This window comes from Cupressus sempervirens, chromosome 5, assembly GCF_028749045.1.
Source record: "Cupressus sempervirens isolate cs-2001-9-10 chromosome 5, ASM2874904v1, whole genome shotgun sequence".
NCBI classification, from domain to species: domain Eukaryota; kingdom Viridiplantae; phylum Streptophyta; class Pinopsida; order Cupressales; family Cupressaceae; genus Cupressus; species Cupressus sempervirens.
This window is the reverse complement of record NC_143122.1, coordinates 237,996,834-238,007,800: the sequence shown is the minus strand read 5'-3', so window position 1 is coordinate 238,007,800 and position 10,967 is coordinate 237,996,834.

Here is a 10,967-nt window from a genome sequence, read left to right as displayed (position 1 = left end):
GGATTTGCAATTCAAGTTGTGCAAGGATACGTTTCCCTAGATACCATTGTTTCAGTTGTAGACTTCACAAATAACTACACCCTACAACCACAAAATGAGGTGAAAGAAAAGTATTATACTTCTCAATAGGTTTTCATATTTGTTCACATAACATTCATGCATTCACCTACAAGTATAGAGGATGACAAGAAGATTTTGAGGGAGTACCATTTTTACATTAGTGATGATTGATCACATTCTACGGAGTTTCTACAGGGTTGTTTTCATCTATTTTATGGAGATTTGGCTAACAAGGGTATAACATATTGTCAACACATTATTCGGTCAGACAATTGCGCATCTCAATTCAAGAATGCACGGATGTTCTATTGTCTGAGAAGGATGCATAAGTTGTGTAGAATTCAATATATGTGAAATTTCACAAAGGCTGGTCATGGAAAAGGAGAGCAAAATAGTGCAAGGGCATGCATCAAAAGAGCCTTAGCTCATGAAGAACTAAATTACAAAGATGGAGAAATATTGACATATGCAAAATCCATCATCCAGTGGTGTAACACTACAAAGGGTCTAGGTAAGAAAGGTGAGTCTACAGTTCGTAGATTTTTTTGGTTGATAGATAATACTAACATTGCACCATATGAGGATTGTTGCACACTAATAGGATCCAGTGAGTTGCACTCTTTTAGAAGCTCTTATGCAAGTTCATGGAGTATCCACATACAAAAAATGGCATGCTATTGTCCATCATGTGCAGAGGAAAATTGGGACGACTATGAGTCAACTGAATGGGTGGACAAATGGGATATATGGGTTTTGGAACCAATTGACACCTATCGTCCCCCACAAGCACTAGAAATGGTAGAGATGGATTCGTCTATTGACTTTTACCGGTTATCTGATCTAGTGCAAGCTGGTAATATATATATTTATATATCTTTATAATTTCAATATGTAACTTTATTACTTTTACCTATGTATTTTCAAAATTAATGACCACATTTTGTACATTTGTCACTGCAAGCCATGTTTTTGGTGTTATTGCACCTAAAGACAATGAAGAAGGGACAAATTATTATTTGTATTATGTCCAAGCCAAAAAAAAATTGGATCACTCAATTATAGATGGTGAAGGTTTAGAGTACCATATCGATGCGGTGGTTGTAACTGGCACATGACTTAGACGATATTCTATGAAGAACCCTAACTTCTGGTTATTCAAGGATTGGCAAATAGAGAGGAAGATTCTTCATTGTTTGAACTTTTTTGTCACACCAAATGTCCACTTGATAAAATATGGTGGAAAATCACATAATAAGACTCTTTGGAAAGTTCATAAGTCAGACCACAAGGCAATACTTGAGACATCAAAATGTAGAGCAGATCCAGTTGGTTCATTAGATTAAGTAGGGAGAGAGGGAGAGAGAGGAGTGGTCAATTAGATCCTTGGTGTCATTATAAGCTAGGATACTAAATTGAACCAAAGGTCAAATTTGAGGAATTTGAGTTATTTTGTATGCAATAAGGAGTTTGTAGGTCTTTAGGTGGATTTAAATGCCTTGGTGTCTTTGGGCAAAGATTTAGGTGTCTAGAAGATCAAAAGAAGTTACAAGGAGTTGGGGTTTCCCTTTCTACCATTCCCTTCAAATTCATTGTATTCCTCTTCCTTGGCTTTTTTTGCATTGGTATGTTATTTGCATACTGAATGTGGATTGTCCCTCACCCAAATACAATGTTGCAACCTCTCCCCCAAGACTATACACATGATAAAGTAGGTCTTGTTATTATGTGTAAGTGATGAGGTAAGTTTAAATCATAGATTTTATGTTTTGATTTGTTTAGAATCTAGATACATTATTTGAATTTATATTAGATTCTTTAATAAGACCCATTTTCATATTAGTCATTTGAATAAGTTAGAGTTTAGAATTTGTTGTTTAGATCAAAATGTAATGAAAGAACATGAAAATTGTTAGAATGTGAATTCTTTGTGATGTAAAGGCATGATTGTGTGCATGTAACTAGAAACTTCAAACTGGCATTTTAGTGTTGTCAAACCTTCTTGAGCATTGAGTTCATTTCCACGACCTCATTTCCTACTAGTTGCTTTGTAAACCAATCATCTACTTGACTGGGACATGTTTGGGAATTAACAATCTCCATTTAAGCTGAAGTATCCATCTAAAGGTGGCAATGAGCTTTTTGTTGTTCTGTTAAGATCATTAATATATTTCGATGAGAACTTTGAGGGATCATGCCCAACTTGAGTATCTTGGCTTCCCAAGTCTTGTAAATGCAAAGTTGCAATGTCGCTCAAACAGTTGCTTGAGCAACTTTTGCAATTTTTGCAAAAAAGTTGCAAATCAAAGTTTGGGAAATTGTAACTATCCATGCTCAAGTATATGAGCATGGGAAACATTTTTTTGAAGGTTAGAAGGTTTCCAGTCAGCTTTGCATTTTTAAGAAACTTTTGCAACTTTTGCAATTTTGCACAAAAAGTGCAACTAATGGAAAGTTCACTAGATTTCACTTCTAGGACTTGGAAAGGTTCCAAACTATTAAAAAACAACTAAAAACACTTGATCCTAGGCTATCTTGACCAAAAAATCAAAAAGACTCAATTTTTCCTAATTAGCAACTTTTGCTAATATCTTGCACAAAGTGGCCTATGCATACATATCTTGCTCATATCTCTCTCACTGTTCGTCATGGGATCAAACTGTCTATTCTGTTAGCTCTGAGTGGTTGGTTTAACCCTAGCCCCAAGCTTGTCCCACCTCGTTGAGTGCTCAAAATTTCTCAGGCACGCCAAACGAAACATCCCTAAGGGTCACTAAATGCCATAGGGCAGCGATCTTTGATGGGGCATATCTCAGAGCTCGTGCAAGATATGGATGTGATTCTAGGTGTTGTACGACCTTGTTGTGGAGAACTACAGTAACCTCTCTCACTTTTTGGAGATCTTACTCCATTTTGATTTTGCAATACCATCTCTGGTGATGTTGAAACTCGTAGTGTTGGCCAGTACAAAGTTGCCAGCTGCCAAATCTCCCTCACTGTTTGTCATGAGATCAAACTGCCTATTATGTTAGCTCCAAGTGGTTGGGTAAACCCTAGCCCCAAGCTCATCCCATCTTGTTGAGTACTTGAACATTCTCAGGCACACCAAACCAAAACATCCCTAAGGGTCACTAAAATGTATAGGGCAACGATCTTTGATGGGGCATATCTTGTAGCTCGTGTGAGGTATGTAAGCAATTCTAGGTCCTATAAGACTATGTTGTGGAGACCTACAATAACTTCTCTCACTTTTTGGAGATCTTACTCCATTTTGATTTTGCGACGCCATCTCAGGTGATGTTGAAATTCATAGCGTTGGCCAGTACAAAGTTGCCAACTACCAAATCTCCCTCACCATTTGTTGTGGGATCGAACTATCTATTCCATTAGCTCTAGGTGGTTGGGTAAACCCTAGCCCCAAGCTCATCTAGTCCCTTTGAGTGCTCAAATGTTCTCGGGCATGCCGAACCAAAAAATCCCTAAGGGTCACTAAATGCCATAGGGAAATGATCTTTGATAGGGCATATCTCAGAGCTCGTGTGAGGTATGGATGCAATTCTAGGTCCTATAGTACCATGTTGTGGAGACCTACAATAACCTCTCTCACTTTTTGGAGATCTTACTTCGTTTTGATTTTACGATGCCATCTCCGATGATGCTAAAACTCGTAGTGTTGGCCAGTACAAAGTTTCCAACTGCCAAATCTCCCTCACCATCTGTCATGGGATTGAATTCTCTATTTTGTTAGCCCCAAATGGCTGGGTAAACCCTATCCCCATAATTTTCCTATCCCATTGAGCGCTTGAACGTTCTCAGGCACGCCGAACTGAAATGTTCCTAAGGGTCACTAAATGCCATAGGGCAATGATCTTTGACAGGGCATATCTCAGAGCTCGTGTGAGGTATGGATGTGATTCTAGGTGCTATAGGACCATGTTGTGGAGACCTACAATAATCTCTCTCTCTTTTTGGAGATCTTCCTACGTTTTGATTTTGTGATGCTATCTCAGGTGATGCTAAAACTCGTAGTGTTGGCTAGTACAAAGTTGCCAACTGCCAAATCTCCCTCACCATTCATCATGGGATCAAATTGTCTATTTTTTTAGCTTTAGTTGGCTAGGTAAACCCTAGCCCCAAGCTTGTCCCATCATGTTGAGCTCTCGAACATTCTCGAGCACACCGAACCAAAACGTCCCTAAGGGTCACTAAATGCCATAGGGTGGTCATCTTTGGAAGGGTATATCTTGGAGCTCATATGAGGTATGGATGCAATTCTAGGTGCTATAGGACCATGTTGTAGAGACCTACAAGAACCTCTCTCACTTTTTGGAGATCTTACTCTGTTTTGATTTTGCGATGCCATCTCGGGTGATGTTGAAACTCGTAGTGTTGGCCAATATAAAGTTGCCAACTGCCAAATCTCCCTCACCATTCATCATGGGATCAAACTATCTATTCTGTTAGCTCTAGGTGGTCAGGTAAACCCTAACCCCAAGCTTTTCCCATGTCATTGAGTGCTCAAATGTTCTCAAGCATGCCAAATTGAAACGTCCCTAAGGGTCACTAAATGTCATAGGGCAGTGATCTTTGATGGGGCATATCTCAAAGATTGTGCAAGGTATGGATACAATTCTAGGTTCTATAAGACCATGTTGCAGAGACCTACAATAACCTCTCTCACTTTTTGGAGATCTTACTCCATTTTGATTTTGTGACATCATCTCGGATGATGCTGAAACTCGTAGTGTTGGCCAGTACAAAGTTGCCAATTGCCAAATCTCCCTCACTATTTATTGTGGGATTGAACTATCTATTAAGTTATCTCTGGGTGGCTGGGTAAACCCTAGCCCCAAGCTTTTCCTATCCTTTTGAGCACTCAAACATTCTTGGGCACGTCAAATTGGAACGTCCCTAAGGATCACTAAATGCCATAGGGCAGTGATCTTTGACAGGGCATATCTTAGAGCTCATGTGTGTTATGGATGCAATTCTAGGTGCTACACGATTGTGTTATGGAGACCTACAATAACCTCTCTTTCTTTTTGGTGATCTTACTCCATTTTGATTTTGTGATGCCATCTCGGGTGATGCTGAAACTTGTAGTGTTGGCCAGTACAAAGTTACCAACTACCAAATCTCTATCACCTTTCATCATGGGATCGAACTATCTATTTTTTTAGCTTTGGGTAGCTACGTAAACACTAGCCCCAAGCTCATCCTATCCCATTGAGTGCTCAAACATTCTTGAGCATGCTAAATCGAATCATTCGTAAGAGTCACTAAATGTCATAGGACAACGATCTTTGACTGTGGCAACTGGATATGTCATCTCATCCAATGATGGAGATTCATGATAGAAGGTAAAGGGGTGATCATACACATCATTTTGAACATGTTATTTTTTTATGGTAATAAGGTAATCCTTATTTGTAAGGTTAAGGAACTTGAGGTCACCTATAAACCCAAATTGCCTTAGTCCTAACAATTTTCCTTTTTTTGTTGTTTTTGTTAATAAGTTGACTCAATAAGTGTTTTGAGAGTCATTACACCTTATATAGTTGCATGTTATCATTGAATGGAGTTAGTGGAAGATTTTAATGATCTTCTTGGTTGTCTTAATAGTCATTTCATGGGTTTGAAACATAACCACTTCCCTTTGTGAAGAGTTGTCCAAAAATCAACAAATTACATGTTGTTGCAAAGAAAATACAGTCATTGGATGTTGGAAGATTGCTTTCACTCATAGGATGTTGAAGAATCTCTTGGAAGGTGGTGCAGGAGCACCCTTTCAAGGCTGCCACCATATCATTTTTGTGTGATGAACTTCTTTGAAGAAGTATGTGAATACAATAAGGGAATTTAGCTCATGTTTGTGTATCCAAGCAAGGATAGGTCTTAAAGTTTCCTCTTTGGTCTCTGTTGAGAATGGTACCTTGACTTTGGGTTGGTATCCTTCTTAGCTCTTTGTTGGGGAGAGGTTGATTTAGGATTTTTTATTGCATTTTAGGCATAGGTGTGCATTAAAAGAACCTTTTAAGGTGGACTACTTGTTTAGAAGACCAAAGTTCATGAACAATGCAATGTTATGTAAATCTGCCACCTTATGGAAGAGATGTTATTATGAGTTTGTGGATTCTTAGGTGAAGGAAGATAGTGAAATTTTCACTCCCAAGGATTCTTTGGGAAGGCATAGCATGGTCTTGAAATGTGAGTCAAAACAAGACTACCTGAGCAATAAAAATTCCCCCAAAATTGCTTGCAATTTTTAAAAGTTGTTGAGCAACTTTTTCCAGTTGTTGCTAAAAGACCTACTTTGTAAAGAAGCTATCTCTAACCCAAGGATAAACCTATTTATTCTTGGAGGAACCCTAATCAAGGGTTGGAAACTCATTTCTTATATGAATCCATACTGTTGGAATGTATGCAGCAAATTGTGACTATTTTAGCATAGATTTTAGTAGTTTTTAATCTTGTTTGGAGGAAAATCACGTGGATATTATCATTTTGTTGCATGTTATAGTTGTCTTATTGTTTTTTTTTTCATTTTACATGCATTCTTTATAGTTTGTGACGAAGTTTTGAAAGGTTTTATAAATTTCTTCAAAGATACTTGTCTACTGCCAATTTTGGAGTTGTATATCATGAAAGGGCTATAAGTTTTGTCTCCACCATGGAAATTCCATGGTCTTATGGATTTAAAGGCTATAGACCCTAATGTATTATATTATGCAATCAAGGGCCCTAAAATTGAATGCAAAGAATTCTTTGACCAAGCCCTAGGCGAGCTAGGCAATGCCTGGCTAGGGACTATCAGCAAAGAAAGAGCTCTTGAGAGCAAAGCTTGAAGAATGAAGACTTGCCCTTTTGAACGATTGAAGAGGGGTATGAGGAGGTTCTAACTTGTGGAGGAGGAATCTTGATAAAGTGTATAAGGTGTCTTAAAAGTGGGGACAACAAGCAGTGAAGAAAACCCTACCAAACCCTTAATTTTGCTATTTTTGTTGTATGGCATGTAGGCACCCTGAGACCCTAAAAATCATTAAGCATGGGTCCTATGTATCAATTTTTCTTAAGGCTAGAAGTGTTGAAACTCTAAGACAAAGGAGCTATTGGCCCTAGAATTTTGGGTGGAGGCCTAATTAGGGGCTCTCCTTGTAGCCCTTTTGTGAAGAAATCTTGAAATCGGGTACAAACCCATTGTTGTTATCCATTCAAGCATAGCACAAGTGTTCAAATGGAAACCTTGGTTGGACTAGGGAGTGTTGTGGTACCCTAGTAGACCTATAAAACCTTTGGATGGATAGTGTTCCTAGAAGAGTAAGGGAGTGATGTTGCAGGTTTGGATCAATTAACCTAGTGAGGAGGTTGGGCAAGGTTAGGGGATGTTCTAAGTAGCAAGAGATCCTATAGACCACATAGCTGGAGAGAAAGCACGAAGATCCACATATAATATACAAGGTTGCATGGGGACGAGTGTACTTGGGGTACTTAGGGTACATGTACAACTATGAGTATAGCTATTTTTTATAATAGGGGAGGGGGGTACTTGGGCATGTCAAACTTTATTTTTAATTATACTTTTATATTTATAGAAAACTTGAATTTATAAGTCATGACAATGACTTTTCAAATCAAGAACAGTGATAAAGTTTGCAAATGTAATGTATTGTTTTCAATTTCAGATTTGTTATATGTTTGTAATAATAATTTATGATAAATGTTTAGATGCATAACATAGAAGGTGAACAAGAAGATCATGGATCATATGACAATGACATATTGCAAATGATAAATTCTTGGCTTTAACACTGATAAAAAATTTTGTTGATCAATATTGTATCAAAGTTTCAAACTGATCAGGTATTGAATTAAGCTTGATAAACAAATAACAAAGAAGGAAAACTTTAAACATGAACAAGATCATAAATCATATGACGATGACATATTGGAAATGATAAACTTATGCTTGAAAAGTGATAAAGTTTATTGTTAATCAATATTCTATCAAAGTTTTGAACTGATTAGGTATTGAATTAAGCTTGATAAACAACAAGCTAATACACAAACAAAAAACCAAAAAAATAATCAAAAATCTCAATCAAGGTCCTTAGCTATGATGCTCTCTACCAAGTACTTGGTACTTGGGATATGTGTACCTGGTACTTGGGTACATGGGTACGAGTACCAAGGGTGTGGGTACAAGTACCCATGCAACCTCATAATATATTATGATAAGCAATAATTTCATACATGAACAAACATATAATATATTATGATAACCAATAATGTCATACATGAACAAACATATAATTTAAAATGCTAACCAATAATGTCATACATTAACAAACACATAATATATTATGATAACCAATTATGTCGTACATGAACAAACGTATCATATATTAACCAATAGTGTCATAAGTCTAATAATGGCATGCATCAAATATATGTCATACATCAAATATAAAATGTCATATATACATCAAATGTATATAGAATATGTGCACTGACATAAAATCCAACATATATGTCCACTAATGCATATACATGTGTGTCTATCAACTATATCTTCTCCTTCCCATGAGGGGAAGGAAACAAATCTCTATAGGTCTTCGATCGTCGTGTGGAGGGAGATGACGGGGATGATGGGGTCTTCCTCATACACTCGCTCGTCCTCTTGTTTAGGCTCTTCTCTAACTCAAGCTGATACAAACAAAGTAGATATAAATCAATAATTATTATACATTGAAATCAAATATATGTACACACAAAATTTATTATTTTCTTACCACCATCAAATAGTCGCTCTGCAAGTCCACCTCAAAGTCTCGTGGACAATCGGGTGTAACAAGACCCTACAACAATTCAATCAATATAATCACTTATAAATAAAATTAGAAATTTTGATACTAACTATTATAAACAACAACTAAAACCAAGAAAATTCTTTCATACCTTAGTCAATGGCTCTAAACTAGCCATAGTTGCAGCCATTCCATGATTGATGGACTGTCGAAGATGAGGAGAGTCTCAGATGTCAAGAGCTACATGTCACACAATACACATTACATGTAACATGAAACATGAAAAAAATATAATCAAATGAATTAAATTAACATGAAACAAATATACCTCTACAAATCTCGTATCACGCATAGGCACGGAGTCCCTAGTGAATGTTGATGGTCTAGTAGAGAACTGATGCACATGCATAAATTTTTTTGTCAATCCTTCACATCATTACTTAATAAATATATGTATTAATTTAAATGATTAAATTGATACATACCTCTGGACTCGTCGACGAGATGAAAAATGGGGCTGGGGGATCTCTACTAGGGCCACCAACACTCTGCCCTAAATTTTGAACAATGTCAATACATGCTAATTAATTAGTCATTCACTATACATATGATGTAGATTTTTCCATCACACCAAAAGCACATACTAATGGTGGAGAGGGATCTCATCGGGGATATAGTCGCTACGCCAACACCCCTCCACATAATTGAGCTAGATACAACCATTTATCATATGGGATTTGCACCCACTACATACCATGTTGATAATTCAAGCCTATGCAGATGAAGGGTCAAAGGGCTTGAGGGACTCAAACCGGTGATTTGCGCTCTGATACCATGTAGATTTTGCCATCACACCAAAAGCATGTACTAACGGTGGAGAGGGATCTCATTGGGGATATAGTTGCTACACCAACATATGAAATGTGATCAAATTAGTTTATTATAATTGTAATTTACCTATGTGTCAATGCCAAATGTCTCATTCAGGAACTAATCAGTGACTAGGCAATCATCCATACTATCTCCAACATGATTACCAAATGTGCATAAGGATCTGCATGATGTGCACATGTGACCATGATGCACAAAAGGCTCCTACTAAACTAATGGACTCGTACAATGAATGAGGGTCTGCGTCAAAGCATTAATAGTCCCTAGAGTGTTGGCCTCTATATGTTCCTTCACAACTAAAGGAATAATCACATGCTCACCCTGTGGCTTGACAATAGGTGCCCTAACTATGTTAGCATCACGACATACCCCTAGCCTCTCAAATGATGACCCTCCACCTCTACCCTGAGATTCTAATATATCAAAATAATTGGAGATCTCCCAAAGGAAAAATTCACAATACAATTTCCTTAAGAAATACATTGGGACCTTGTGATTATTGCAGGAAGGGGCATCAAAGACCATCCACCATCTATCCCAAAAATTATTTCTAATACCATCGTGTACACACCAATGGATGGGGAACTATTTAGTTGTCTCTCTAACAATATTTTGTTCACCAAGATTTCTAAACAATGCACAAATGCTACCTTTTGGTATATCTTTTTTTACACATCTTGATATGATAATTTTTTTGCATAATATATTTTTTGTTCATCCCTCTTAACATGCCAAATATCTAACTAACCACTAACAGAAGATACATGGGTTATAATGGACATGAGGGAAGATGCCAATTGTGCTCTCATTGGATTGGTTTGTCCACAAGCTTTCAACCTACCAATGAGTGCTTGTAATTCATTTTTCCCTCTTTCTATTTCATTTATTATGTTGTCTTGTGTGCCAGGAGGAGGTCTTCCAATCGGTGCAGGTTGCAGAATTTCTTGTTCTTGTTGTTGAGGGTTTTGATTCTCATCTTGTGGATGGTTTTCATTTAGATCTTGTTGAGGGTTTTGGTTTTGATCTTGTTGGGGATTTGTCAGTTCATTATTCACATTTCCTAATAAGAAACCAATTTTAATCTAAATAAATAAAGAAATTTAAAGAAAATTTGAAAAAAACCTACAAAACAATGCAAAAACATATAAAACAATGTAAAAACAAGGGTAGAAAACATATGGCATGATCTCAATCTAGAACTTCGATAATGTAGAG